The sequence below is a fragment of the Polyergus mexicanus genome, unplaced genomic scaffold (genome assembly GCF_030449975.1).
Source record: "Polyergus mexicanus isolate NDT 795.1 unplaced genomic scaffold, iyPolMexi1.0 SCAF_2, whole genome shotgun sequence".
NCBI lineage: Eukaryota > Metazoa > Arthropoda > Insecta > Hymenoptera > Formicidae > Polyergus > Polyergus mexicanus.
Genome location: NW_027223322.1, coordinates 5,119,389 through 5,135,305, shown reverse-complemented (window position 1 = coordinate 5,135,305; position 15,917 = coordinate 5,119,389). Strand labels below are relative to the sequence as shown.

The 15,917-nt window shown below is 31.4% G+C and overlaps 2 protein-coding genes across 6 annotated transcripts in view; one reads left to right on the top strand and one right to left on the bottom strand.

The window, feature by feature from the left end:
* LOC138944695 (serine-rich adhesin for platelets) overlaps positions 1 to 6,613 on the bottom strand; it is a 126,918-nt gene extending 120,305 nt beyond the window's left edge. Inside the window, exons 1-3 of the mRNA XM_070315582.1 lie at positions 5,814 to 6,613; positions 5,355 to 5,434; positions 5,027 to 5,074 (exon numbers count right to left, since the gene is read on the bottom strand). The gene's annotated coding sequence lies outside the window, so the exon portion shown is untranslated. The remainder of the gene's footprint in view (positions 1 to 5,026; positions 5,075 to 5,354; positions 5,435 to 5,813) is intronic.
* LOC138944693 (tyrosine-protein phosphatase non-receptor type 13) overlaps positions 1 to 15,917 on the top strand; it is a 79,346-nt gene that overhangs the window by 15,381 nt on the left and 48,048 nt on the right. For 3 of the 5 annotated variants that reach the window (XM_070315572.1, XM_070315577.1, XM_070315571.1), the window contains exon 1: positions 8,845 to 9,157. The exons of 1 other annotated variant lie outside the window; for it this stretch is intronic. The gene's annotated coding sequence lies outside the window, so the exon portion shown is untranslated. Of the gene's footprint in view, positions 1 to 8,844; positions 9,158 to 9,292; positions 9,325 to 15,917 lie in introns of those variants that run through there. One more of the 5 variants, XM_070315576.1, reaches the window with a different exon arrangement.

Sequence of the window (15,917 nt, the reverse complement as noted above, 5' to 3'; positions counted from 1 at the left end):
GACATTAAAGAGAGTAGAGCAATAAGACTTGGCAAATTTTTAAAACAAAACTCTCGAAAAACCAGTTATGCTTTCAGATATTACATTATCTGCTAACATCCTTATTAATCATCAGATTGCTTTATAAAAGAACAGCATACAAATAATATAAATGATGTCAATAATATATCGTTATTAAAACTTATCGCTCTATCAAATTAGATTTTAAATTAATACTTAAAAGATTAATGCTTTAAAAAAGTTAAATTGTGTACATATTTCTCAAGATATTCTATTAATCAAAATTAAGATATTCTCGTAAAAATTTATGAGGCAATTAAATTATATATGAATTGTTTCTTTATAAGTTTATAATATGAAGTGTTAAAGCCCATTTTATATTTTCTGATCGGCAATTTCCGACAATGCATTCATAAAATTCATCTCATGGAGGAGCCGCGCTTTATCTTCGTCGATTAACGCAATTAATCGATCAAGCGAAAGTTGATCTCTACGAAAGAAGAGAGAATATTACTGCGAGCAGATAATTTACTTGACAGTTTATATCGTAAAGTGTTACGTGAAAATACGCAATAATCTCGACATATACACACACACATACGCACACATAAGAGTTTAATTTGCACTCGAGAACATTAATTTATATATCATTATTCTACAATTATAAAACAAAATTAATCTTTAAAAAATTTATGACAATTATCTGCAAATTCTTTTATTTTTCATACTGATTCAAATTTCGCATACAAATAAATGCCATAGATTTATAAGAAAATCGTCACTCTTCATTTTTACAGTCATAATTTAATAATTTAATAATTTCATGATCAACTTTTAGATGTAATTATTAGACGAAAATAATTCTTAAATTACTCTTAATTGCAACGAGAGAAACAAGGTCTCATGTCGCGAAATTCTGTTTTTCATGTTGACGGAATAAATAAGAAAGCCACTCGAGGGGAAAATCGTGTTGACGCATTAATGAGCTGAATCGGCGGAATGCTAAAGATAGCCTTTTCGTGTACGATTTTAATTAGTTCCTAATTTGTTTACCGACGAATCCATTGGTAAAAAAAGAATATGACTTTTACAATATCATTTCTCTTGCTTTTAAGATGAAAATTTCCCCATAAACATAATGTGATTGTAATGATACTAAAAAAATTGATCTCAAATATATTTTTGAAATCATATATGTTGTCTCACGATATATATATATATATATATATATATATATATATATATTTCTAATATTTTTTGTAAATTGTTGAATTTAAATTGCAATATCCTATGCGTTAGTAATTAGTGCATTAATGGGATGATAATATTTGTTACTCTTCGAGTAATTTCGTTGTACCTGGAATGTCTATATCGCGACTTGACGCCATAAAAATAGCATTTGTAAAATTTGCATTTATCACGTCTGGCAATATTCACGGATACGTGATCCGCGTGATAAATTATTTAAATACTCGTTATGTAATATTAGTCACACGTCGCTCTTTCACGGATTATTTTTATATGCCAATCTATGAAAATCGCGACATTATTTCTTCAGTATATGAAATGTATATAATTTTAAAAGAATTTAATGTATTCCGATAGTTTATGAAGCAAATACTTTTCAATTGTTTCTTGTGCGGATTTTTCAAATGATTTATGTTTGTATGATTTGGTGTGAATAAATTGGCAGCAATTAGTTCATCTTTATTTTGTCACAGTTAAATTTAGAGAACTATTCCAAGATGAGCGTGTCTTATCTGTGCATAGTTTTTTTTTTTTTTTCAAATAAAATAAATAACATTTATAACTCATTTTAAATTGAATCGTAATGTATTGAATATTACTCATTCATCAATAGCAAACAAATTACACTGTAATTCGCGATTCAAGATTCAACACAAACTGTTAATCAATCAAGTAGTTCAGACGGCTAGCTAGCATATTCTGTTTGCAGGCAAACCGATACCTCGCCAATACGTCACGGTCTGTTTAAAGCACACGTTCAATTATTCATGAAATTGTCAGCGGACGCCTTATACGTACCGAGATCATATTCCATTCGGAAATCACACTCGAATTTGATTGACAGCAAGAAGAATCAATTGAGACGTCCGAAAACTATTGAAATGGATTTTAATAAGAAACTTCCTTCGCAAATGCAAATTACATTTCAACCTCAATTCTTTAGCGATCATACTGTAAAATCTACTGAATTTATATTGGGAAAAATTTATTGAAACAATGTTTAATTTTAATTAATAATGAAACACATATATATAGAGAATAAAGCTGATTTCATTTTTTGTTAGTCTAATTTATTTCAAATTCCATATTTATATTTTTATCTTATCGCAATCACTTTCACGCGGATCAATGCGTAGTTCTTTCACGATGTGCAAAATAATTCGATGTTATAAGTAATTATTGGCAGAATTTTTTTTTTTTTTTTTTTTTGCACGTTCTCCATGTTGGTCTCTCATATTGGTCACAAGCTCATAGGTATTTTACGCGCGCACGGAAACGCGACTAATTACGAACGCATTATTACCATCGCCGTCCTACGGGAGAGTAATTAATTAAACGTCCTCGACAGACGACCGGCTGTAAGAATTCTACGACTGCTGCGGAACTGCCGTTAATAAATCTAGGCTAATTAGTTAAAGGAGACCTGAAGGCGAGTTACGTGCGCCAATGTGTTTTATGCATCGTTCGAGCCAAGTTTGTAAAGTATGACGTCGCCCTTGCAGCGAGAATGTCGACATACTCTCGAGCTGGCATCTGCTAGCAATCGATTAACACATCTATATCTCACAATCTATACTTCTATTTTTTCATAATCTCTTCCGTGCGCCCGTGTACATCTCTTCGAAGCAAACACCAGTTATGATAATCGGAAACAATATCAACCAAAACATTCACTGACAATTTAAATAGTCTGGCATAATTGCAATACAAAGTGTCTTTAAAAAGTTTCTCTATTATTTAAAAAAATAGCATTAATTAAAAAATACATATAACAATTTCCTATCTTTATAATAAATATGTAAATATAGTAAATAAAGTATATTAGAAGGAACGAAAATAATAAAAAAATAAAAAACTATAAAGTGCAAAAAAAAACGCATTTAATGATTTAGTCATTATTTCGCATTAATTTCGAAATATTTTTACTGGGCAATTTAAATGTCTATTAACGCTAGAAAAAAGTTGCATATTTAAGCGAATTATTCGTTTAATTCTCGATCAAATTAGCGAATCAAATCTCGAGTTAATCGTACATTCCTGTTCGCATATGATATATGCATATAATAGAAAAATTCGCATATAATATACGCATTAATTTCGGATTTTTATTATATTATACATGTTCTTTCGATAAATTTTCGTGTAATTTACAGAAATTTTTATAGAAAAGGAAATTTTATAGAGTATTTTATAATATTATTAATACAATTATAATATGTAATTACATATAAATTACAATTATAATAATTATAATTACAATTAATTATTGTACAATTATAATTAAAATACAATTAACAATTAATGCTATCAGTACCAAATAGAAAAATAGATATATCCGATATATCCAATAATGCAGATAATTTGATACTGACATTTACTTTAAGTTCAACATTACATAATGATATAATAAATATATATATATATATATATATATATATATATATATGTTTAAACCTTTAATTGAATATAATAATTATATATTCACGTTTAAATAAAATATAATAAATATATATACAAGTTCAAATAAAATAAAATGTAACACATATGTATATTACATTTTACTTTGTATATAATAAATATATACGCAATTTTTTGTTTATTAAATAATTTTAATTTAATTTTTAAAATTGCCTAAAAATAAATTTAAATTTTATTTTATTTATATTTTATTTTTTTATTTATCTCCCCAATATTTTAATAATCTTAGTATTTTTTTTAATTCTAAATGCTAGTAAGCATTTAATTGCTTAAGAATCATATATTTAGATAGTCCTAACAGTCCTAACAATCTTACTTTTGCTGGTAAACCCAGCGGGAATCAGGGATCATCAATATTTTGGGGAGTGTGTCTTAATTGCGTGCCCTACTCGCGTGCCCTACTCGCGTGTCCTATTCATGTATCCTACTCGCGTGCTCTACTCGCGTACCCTAATAAAATGCACCGCGTATTGCTTCTGTTGGTCCAATTGGACCTACCTTTCGTTGATCCCGATCATATTCGTTCCGGCAACATCTAGCCAGAGATGTAGTTTTGATCTGTATCGGAGATCAATGAAGGATAAAAATTCCTTCCGTTGCCGGTTAATTATTATTGCCGATGCACGAGCATAATTTTATGCTCGTTTATGGTCGTGAGAAATTATGACGGTTTGTCATGCATCATTGTAATATAACTTTAATTAATTTAATACCAAATTATTAATCAACTTTAATAATTGATTGAAATAATAATATATAATCTTGTAATAATATATAATATTATTTATAATAATATGTAATTTATATTCAAATAAAATTAATAAAACATTTATGTGTCTCGTATATTAATTTAAAAATTCGATAATTTGGCTTTACATCAATTAAAGCAAAGGTTTCATTCATACCATATGCTAATATAAATGGATGGGCTATGAAAAATTAGAATAAAATCGGCGCAACATAAAAATAAATTGCTATTAAGTAATAAGTTATTATTTCGTATAATTAATAAAATTATTAGCGCCTTTTTTATTGAACAAATTAAATAAAGTCTATCAATTGATAAAAAATATTTTATATTCTTTTCAAAATTTTGTTTTGATTTATACTTTGAATTAGATCTGTAATATGTTTTAATGTATATCAAAAAAATCGATTAAAAGTTATTTGATTTAATCTATTCTAGCCCATCCATTTTGAGGCAACGGATCTATTTACAATCTACAATCTATAATCTACAGTTGCATCTACAATATCTACAGATCCGTTAACTCAAAATAAAATAAAATTCGTCACTCACCGGCACTGATGCGCAACAGCGGAGTTGTTGGTCTTGAGGCTACGTCGTCTGTAACATACAAATATAAATTCCAAATTATAGCAGCGTTCAAAATATAATTAATATTTTGTGCGAAATATTTTATATCCGATGCGAACAATACTAAAAAGCTCTATATAAATATAAAATAATTTTATAAATTATAAAAAGACTTTTTTCACATAGAAACTTTTATAGAATTTATGCAAAAGTCTTTCTTTCTAATTTTCTTTTGTTTATTTCATTCAAATAATGAGACGGAATTAATGCGCGATTTTTAACAATCGATATACAAATAATAAATACTCACCCTTGGGTTGCTCCGCCGGTGCAGGATGCCCTCTCCTAGGCCTCCTCCTCCTCTCAGAATGTCAGGGTCGCTACTTTGATCTATAACATACAAATAGAAGATGCAAATTGTAATAACGCTCAAAATAATTACAATAGTATTTCAAAAATTTTATTATACGCATTGAATTTTATATTCGATACATATAATAATAAGCAAATTAATAAAATAATTTTACAAGTTTAAAAAAAGCTACTAATAACTTTAATAATTTAATATAAAAACTATAATCTAATAGTGGAAATATTTGTTATGGAAGTATTAATTATAGCTTTTACAATATATAAAAATCTTTTTCTTTCCAATTCTTTCTTGTTTAAATCGTACAAATAAAAAATCGAATTACGCGATTAATTGCTCAATTTAAATTGCACGTATGCAATTAATAAGTAATTAATATACAAATAACAATTTACTCACCACAGGGTTGCTCCGATCGGTGCCCGATGCCTCTCCTAGGCCTCTTCCTCCTCTCAGGTTGATTCACACGCGCGATACTTTAAACAGCACTCTCGCATTTTTATTAAAAAATAATACTTCCGCACTTGTACGCGCGATACTTTGCACGACACTCCCGCACTTTCGAATTTCGGCACGATCGAACCCCGCTTCACGTGAGAATCACACTTGGAGTCGACAAGTCGGGAATTCACCGATTACTTCGAGCAAAGGTTAAGCGGAAGCGGAAGAAGACGAAATCGATTGATGGAATAATCGCGAATGGGGTTCGCTCGACTCTTGACCCGCGCCTGCTCCCATCGAGGGCCGACTAGAACATCGTTAGGAACGATTTCATACGAACCACCAAGTCTCTATCGTACAGACTGAGCCGGGTTTATCGTAAGGCTGATAGACGGGTCGAGAATGAAGATACCCACCTTCTACGTGCTAACAATCTAGCATTTCGAAAGCAGGAGATCAACTTCTCTAGCGAGCGAAAATCGAACCTAATTAGAACAGCCGACTCCTCAAATGCCAAACATGTTAGTATTGCTACAATGTGCTGTTAGACGGTACAAGAGAAGGGACCCATTAACGACGATTCCAAAACAATCGACCGAACTCTAACCGATTCGGGCCGAACCGTTTGTCGGAGCAGAACGTGCCCTCAACAGCCGATTCTCGAACCGAAGTTCAAGATTAACCGCGCGAACATGCATCTATATTATGCACGAACATACGTTGCTACGCGGCCGGCATTCACCTCAGCCGCGACACTGAGGCGTTTTAACATCGCGCCTGCATTAATATATTAAATTTATTAATACATAAATATTTATATAATATATAATATTAATATAGTATTAATATTAACTGATATTGATATAAAATTAATTATATTAATAGGTATTAATATATTAAAGATTGCAATGCTGAGAGATATCCCATTTAGTCGGCAACGAAGTATGATTCTCGATGACAATCGTGAAAACGAGATAAAAGTCTAACGCGAAGACGCGACGACGCGAAAACGCGATATCGCGACAACGCGACGCATCGTTGCTCGTACGGCACGATGACGGCAACGACGACGCACCAAGGTGCGTTCAACGCACAAATGCGCGTGCCACATAAGAGCCATTGTGCGACTCGTGGCAATGCTGTGTCGACACGCGACGCGAAAGACGCGAAAGCCGTCCGCGGCACGACGACGGCACCGACGACGCACCGCTACTTTATTGCTCGAGTATCGCCGCGCGAATGATAACACGTAAGAAAGGAATTTGAGCGTCTCGCCCCACTACAGTCTATTCTATTCTATTCAAGTGGCTTTGTATATATGATAACAAGGCCGTGATACATAAACAATATTTACGCGCGCCAATGTTTACGCTGCCAAATACCATGTTACGTATTGTCCTATGTAATTCGCTATCGAAATATTTTATGTATTATAAAATATATATGCGAAATATTAAATTATATAAGTATTTCAAATTATAGATCAATTATTTATTAAATGATTAATGTATCACGGAGCTTATCGTTATATTAATTATTAGATTTTGCGATTCAATCGTTTTATAGCACGTTCTTAATCTAAATTATATCTAGATCATCGAAAAGTCAAATGCGATAGCATCCTGGACAAAATATATTTGACTCTATTCGTTGTTAAAAAATAATTATTGTTCGTAAAAATCGTAACGAAACGATAATTTATAATTTAATTGTTTATTACTTATTTATTATTCTTATTTATTAAATGAATAAATTATAAAATATGTAATTCGAGATCTATTATCGCGCGATATATATATATATATATATATATATATATATATATATATATATATATAACACGCCAATGTTTATATCGTGCTGTCAAGATAAATAATGAATACCATGTTATTAATAATTCGCTGCCGAAATATTTCACGTACTACAACATATACATATATACACACAAAAATAAATTAAATTTTCTATATAAGTATATATTTTAAATTAAGTTTAAATATTTTAAAGATAAATTTGTTCGCAATTCCGGTTTTTTTATTTCGAAATTTTGATAGCATCCCACCAGATATAAAAGAAACTCTTAATTTTCTTACGTTCCAATATTGCAAGAAATATTGCGAATTTTTAATTATTTTTGTCTATTATTATTTATAAAAACTAAATGGCGTATTTTATAATATTTTATATATACCACATACATACATAATATTCTAATAACATGCTGTAAGCAGCTCTCATTGAGATATCCACTTTTAAAAAGGTGTATTAAATTGATATTCGCAAGAGTATCGTTATCTCTTTTCTGCGATGCTGATTGGTTATATCGACGTTACGCTATGCATTACTTTATATCAATAAAAGCCTGTCATAACTGTGTTATAATTGAGAGCGACGCATTTGACAGTTCAAATATTAAGTGTGTAATTTTTATTTAATTTATTTTGAAAAAACGGAGAACTAGAGTTGATATGTATAAATAATTATATACACATACACGCAAAATAAATGCGCGCGTGTAGCGCACTCATATTGTTCTAGTTTAATCAAATTTATAGCAGCATTACGACCAAGCTTGAAATGTCAAAAGATCGATATATTTAATTAATTCTTTTAGGTAGCAATATCGCCGTTTAACTTTGTTAGTGATGACTCTAGCGCGGCCGTAACGATCGATAATTAATCGCGTTCAACCCGATATACCTGCATCATTTTACCGCGTGAAAAAAATGGCGATCGCGATCGATCGTCCACGTGGTTCGATTCTCACCACCATGCGCTCGCCGAACGATTTGCAAAACTCTGAGGGATGATCAGAAACGGGCGGGGGCGCAACAGTTGCGTGGGTGGATGCGCGTCTGATGAAGGAATGAAGCGGGGGGTTGGTAGCGGGGACCGGAAGAGGGATGAAAGGCACACGTAGAAGGGGATTGGAACCCGGCGCCCGATGTGATGTACCTCAGTATTCATCTAGCATTCACGTCGCAAACAGCCCTATTAGACGCGAAACTGTGCGAACGAAATCGCGTCTACCGAGAGAAATCTCACGCGTGAAAATCGATCGCTTCGCGATTAACAGCGAGATCGCGATCGGCTGCCGTGTTTTTAAGATCTTTGCTTAAATCTCGGTTCGAGTTTTGCGAGGCTTCCGTCTTTTCGTTGCGTTATTTTAATTTGTCCGTTTACACAAAGAAACGGAAAGAAACATTCGTCCAAGTGCAGTCAATGGTGATCGGTGACAGTAGAGAAAATGCAACGAGCCATCATAGAATCAGTGTGTCAAGATACTTTCACATTGCGCGAACGTAACCATCGCAATTTCGTATAAAAATTTAATATTACGCGACGAGATCCCACGTGGGGAGTTTCGTCCGCGATCTTCATTCGTCACATTCGCTACTTGATCCTTCGAATAGAATTAAATTGTATATTATGACAGAGAACTTTCCATTTAATTGCATTCTAGTCAATTGTAAGCACAACAAACTTTTAAAAGATATCAAATAGAATTTAAATACAATTTTTACATCATATTTATATGATTACGTAATTTATGTAATCATATCTCTCGTAAAATCCACATAGTTTATCTTTCATATTTAAAAAGCAGATTGAAATAGTAAAGCAACGCAATTGAGTTTACTCAAGATTTGCAAAAATATTATATATATGAAGCATTCCTTCATATCACTTTTTTTATTTATCTTATATATATGACATTATCTGAAAAACTCGATTTTTGAACTTTTGGACGATTTTTCTGTTCGCGTGTAGATTAATATTAAATATTGATCTTCTCGATCTTTTATGTCAAACTATGTATATCATTCTTAGCTTTTTCGACTACAAATCACGTAATGTTTTCCAACTTAATAGTTCAGAGTTTAGCGTGAACTCATGCCAGTGAGTGGTATTCTTTCTCTATCGGAAAAACCGCAACGACGCGCGGGCACGATAAGAACCGGAGAAACATCGTACAGATCCGCACAATATTTCTGTAATATCGCACAGCTGACGGTACTCCTACGCAACATTCGTGCAATAGAATGTAGATTGCGGAAATCGCGAATATCTGCACGCGGGATGCGCGGGCAACATCTGCGAGAAAAACTGCAAAAATCTGACATTGACAAAGAATTTAAACTGGCGTTGGTAAGGCTGTCACTCCGAAGGAATAGCGAAACTTATAAATTTTTATTCTTTATCAGAAGAATAACCGACTCTTTTGAAAAATTATCTCATGAAAATGGTCATAAAAATTAGAATGTCTTTGCAAATAATAAAAAAATTTCATTGAATTAGAGATTATTTAGATATTAATAAACGATCGATTAATAAACAAAGTAGCAAAAATCAGTTTGTAATAATGAATAATGAATAAAAACTGGGGAACATAGCATACAGATTATGCCATTATGCTATCAAGAAACACGTGATAATACGCTGACGTTTGTTTCTTTTTATAGATCGACTTTCTCGACTTTGTCTTTAATATATTTTAATTAGTTTCACGTGAACGCATATACATTCTCTTTTAAAGAACCTCTTTGCATAATCGATATTGCTGCCAAATACTTTCGGTATTTCATTTTGCAGCTTTCTTTAAGAGTTTCTTGCACAATAATTATCAATGGAAATCACTATCAATATTTTGAATTGCGATTTATTTTGAACTTAATGAATACAAGAGGATCTTACTGATCGATTAATAATATTATAATTTTTGTAATATTGCAATTATTAACTAAACTTGTTAGTATAATCTCTTAATAGTACAACTTAGTACAATTCTCTCTCTCCCTCTCTCTTTTATGCACAGTGAAAAATATATATTCAAAGAATAATAAATTCGTATATGCAAGACTTAATTATAACAATTCATTGGATGTAAATATTCATGTATTTTGTGAGACGCTTGTTATTTAAATGCTCAATATATACTGTATTATTTTGCGAAATGAAAGAAGGACTAATTAATTAAAACAAGCAATTGCGCTCTCTTGCGCGCACAGAACAGCGGAAATATCGAATTAAAAGTTTTAATATACCAAATAAACTGTGTATTTTGCAAACACATATTTGGGATTCGCATAGAGAACGATTTTTCCGCAATACATAAATATCATATTTTTCTCAAAATACGTATAAAATTTACAGGCAGATTCTCATAACAATATATCAAATAGATATTACTAATAACGCAATTTGTAGATATTACAATAACGTAATTTGCAAACCATCAGTGGATTTAACTTTTCCTTGGTGCTAAATTCACGTGAATCAGACGCGAAACGCTCTTAATTGGAATTTTGTTCCGAGAAAAGTAGCTCTCGTTCTTTTGTCGTGCAAAAAATTCTAAGGAAGCTCTCTCAAAGAAGAGCATCTATGATTATCGCTACTGTATCTTGATGATAAAGAAGAAAGATGGGAAACGTCATATGCGTTCACCAGCTGTTGCGTGTTTTCAAGCTCAAAAACATGACGCGCGTTTTACGAGTCTACAGCAGGACATGTGCTCCGTTGCACAGTATTTCAATAAAGGAGGCATCGCATGTTATACAATAGAATGGATTACGTCATAATACTCGGGAATCGTAGGTCCTCATCCGCTGTGTTAGTCTAATCAGTTTTCTTATTTATATAATACGAGAGACAGAAACGATATATTTAACTCTAAGAATATTTATGATAAAAAGACACATATCATTTAAAAATTTTTCATTGTCAAATTAAAAATATGTTTGTTGTCTCAGGAAAAAATTTTTCTAAAATTTCTGTTATTATTCTTTAATTTTCTAAAGCTTTAATATAATCGCATCTTAATTTAAATAGGAGATACATTTTTTACGAAGACTCTGCATTATTCTAAAAACCCACACAGAGATATGCAGCCTATATATATATATATATATATATATAGATGTATAGATAATTTATTGTAACGTGAATTTTATCGCGATTTCTTGTTGCGATAACTCGCGTAAAGATGTCATTCTGTTAAAAATAATATTTATAATTTATGAGAATATTAATACAATGATGGTTGCAATGATGTGTAGAATACCTGAACAGTTATGTTTATTCAAGTGCAAAATAATAAGTTTTTTTTATCGCTTTTTATTATATTATATTATATTTTATTTATATTTATTAATATTTTACATTGGAAACGTTTATTCGAAAGTCCAACATATTCAATGTAAATAAATCTTAATGAAAAAAGAAGATTATTTGCAAAAATGTAAGTACAGTTTTACAACGGTGCGCTTATTTAAAAAAACTGTGAAAATAGCGTTTTATTTCTATTCGTAATTTGATTAATGAACCGGAAAAATGCATCAATTTTCACGGTAATAACGACCTCGAATGCGTCTCTTGCAGCTGCACAAATGACTTCGCGCAAATTCGACACGATATCCGGGCAGTCGTTACTTTCGCGATAGGAATATATTTCGAATCGAAAGAACCGATAGAATTTACGCTAATTTAAAGATCAGGGATAGGATATAGATTGCACGGTAAATGATGTGTGAAGAGAGTAGATAAAAAATGTTGTAATATATGACATTTAGGTTTTGCGATCAACGCAAAACACGTGAAAATAGGACGAATAGCGGTGATACCCGACGAAAGGATCTTCCTCGGTGTTTCTGGTATTTTTCCTACTATTTTTGAGGGAATTCGCTGGTAAGGGAATGTATCGAACAGGAGAAGAGACGGAGGAAAAGTTCGGGATGGTTTATGCCGCTAGCTGCGACAGATATAGACTGCGAGATAAACGACGTATTACCGGTGTAAAGTAACATCCTCGACATGCGGCGACAGCTATGCCTGTCAGTGTGATGTACCATTGCACTCATATCTTTCTCATAGCCTCTTTTCTTGATCCAATTCAACGAATCTATGGAGCACATGTATAAATTCTGCATCAACGTTTGCGCGCGAGATATAGCGAGATAAATAATATAGAGATGTCAAAATTTTCAAAGAGACCAAATATTTTTAAAAAGGAATATAAAGAAGAATGCTGAACAGTGCATAATTGTTAGTAAATTTTCCGAAAATATTATATGTAATTTATATGTAAATAATAAATTTAATAATAATTTGAATATATTTGACAAGAAAGAGAAAAAAGGTTCTCCTTTTTTATTAAAATAATATATGTAACATAAAATGTAAATCTGCCTACACATCCATATATATTATAAAAATAAATTCATCTTTTATTATGAGCCAAATTATAAAAATAATATTATTAACTTTTATTGTCAACCAAATTGTTTGAAAAATTCTTGAAGTAAATATCTTATTAATTGCAATCGAATGGATATGATATTGAATATGTAAACGTAATTTTTCCCTTGAATTACAGATATAGATAAGTTTTTGCTGTATATCTATAACAATATAGCAATCTGTTAAATCGTATTTATGTAGTATTTCGTTCAATCATTGCATTTCAACGCAACTATCGAGTTTGATATCATGGATTCCGCGTGAAACTCCCTCGGCTTAATTAGATAATAATGCGCGTCACGTGCAAAAAGAAGAGTGTTTGTGTGACGATACGCGATCAGTTTTGATTTCATCGTTAAATAAACAGTTTGATTTCATATATATATAATTTAATCGTCTTTTCTTTTTTTTTGGAACTTTAACATGTAATGAATTTGTAAAGAATTTTACGAGAAACGTAATTTGAATCGTTTTGGTAGATGTCGAGGACGATTTTCAGTTTAATTCTTCGTGGGAAGAAATTATGCTTGACAACATTTTCAAAGTAAATCGACGGACGGATATCAAGAAGCATGAGAAGTTTTTGCATGAAATGATCTTCGCGGCACGATTAAATAAGATGTATATGATTTTGAGCGAACGTAGGCGATCTCGGAGTTGAAGAAACGAAACGCAAAAAAAAGAGGCTGAAGCGCGCGATACGCGAACGCGTTAAACGAACCACGACATCATAATTTCCAGTGGTAGATCGCGATAATTTAATTTCACCAGAATTAAAGATAGAGCCTCCGCAAAGTAGACCGACCTTGCGCGAGGAATTATGCCGTGCATTTGCGCCGGATGTTGAACGGAACGGCCGTTCCGTAAGTCGCCAAACCGAGAAGCAGCTCGAATTCCTTATCGAATTTCCAGTACATTATTCTTCATGGAAAATTATAATTCGTATAACGGGAATCTGAATCATATTAACAGTCGGATGGAATTGGAATGGCAGAAATTATTAGCAACATTGATAATGTGTGTGAATATGAAATATATGTGGATACAACGCTATCATGATACAAATTACGAGACAATATACAATTTGGTACATGATACAGAGAGAGAAAGAGACAACGGAATTTTTAAATTAAAAATGCTCTTTTATTATCTATATCAAAATTTAATTTTTAGATTAAAGTCCATAAAAGGTGATTAAATCTTATTCTTTTATCTCCTACTAAATTTGAACCATTTCGATTTTTTTTTTTTTTTGCGTAGCATGCTTTTCGTAGAATATAAATCTCTGTGATTCTATCTTTTATTTCATTCGTTGAAGAGAGAGTAATGGCGTTAAATGAATCTTCTATCTAAACGCAATATATTCAAAATCGATATTTTTATGTTTCACCCGAACGTTGAACTGGCTACAAATCTCGTTTCACGTGAGATCATTTCTTGTTATTTTGCATCACGACTAACTCACAATGACATTCTCGCTCTTACTTTATTTTGTGCTACGATTAGCCCAATAATTAATTCCGTAATAACAAACTCCGTAATAAATTATATTTTCCTTCTGACGAAAGTCTCGTATGTTTTTCATCGTATCGCGCAACGATAATCTCTTCTTTCTAGTAGTTCTTTTCTTGTTACTTTTAGAATCTTTTATCAACGCCCTCGGTTTCTCGCAGCTTCCAACATGACCGCAAATTAAATTTTTTGCCGATGTGGATTCACTCACGTGCGATCAATTAACAAAGGAAATCCACCATAGGTATTCGATAACCTAAATCCAACTTTTATTATGAACAAGATCATAATCGCCATAAAATTTAAAAAAATCAGACATCTGGGCAATCATAAAGTGAATATATTACGCTATGCGGATGACACTATATTTATTGTGGAATCAGAAAATAATATACAAAGACTGTTATATATGTATATTCTATTAAACATCAAGAAGATATAGCATATTTGTCTCTATTGCTAAAACACAGTGCATGATAATAACCAAACAATCACTCTCTCTATGACGCAAGATCAAAACAAGAACTGAAATCACTCTTATAATAAAAAGAATGTTCAGAAGTATAGAAAAAAGTATAGAAAATTATAAAAGGACACAGGAAAAGAAGTGAAATAATGTAAGCGTTACGCTTGATAAGAAAGAAGAAGAAGTAAAATTTATATATATTATATTATGGAATTTATTCATCTTTGACGATCGCTTTCGTCGATGATTCTCATTTTACACATGCGATATTTTTTTGTTCTAAAATGTAGAAAGAAGAAGGAAGAGAGAGAGAGAGAGAGAGAGAGAGAGAGAGAGTTAAAATGCTATAAGTTTTTAAAAATATCCCATTTGTGCTTTTGAATATGATACTACTTTTTAGAATTTATATTCAATTTTAATTTATCAAAATATCTATCTACTCAAAATAATTAAAAATAAGAGCTTGTCAGAAACAATATTTTTAGGATGACATTTCTATATATTATATATAGACGTAATTTGTTAGCGAGACTGGAAGAATAGTCTCTCATTTCAAGCGGAATTAAAAGCTAAAAAAGGAAAGGATACAAATTGTCGTGCAAATTGTGCAAAGAAACACAACCGCATACTAACTAAAGCATTTTGTAAGATGAGCCTTCCGAATAGAAATTAATTGGTGGTTGGAGATAAAAATTTTACTTTGCTAACAATGTTTATTTGTTCGTTTTTTTTTTATCATCTGCAGAATATTATAGAAATTCATTATAGAAATTCTTAATCTCTTATCGTATTTTCATTTAAATATTTGATACTAACAATAAGAGAAGGGGAAAGAAAGCCAGATAGTT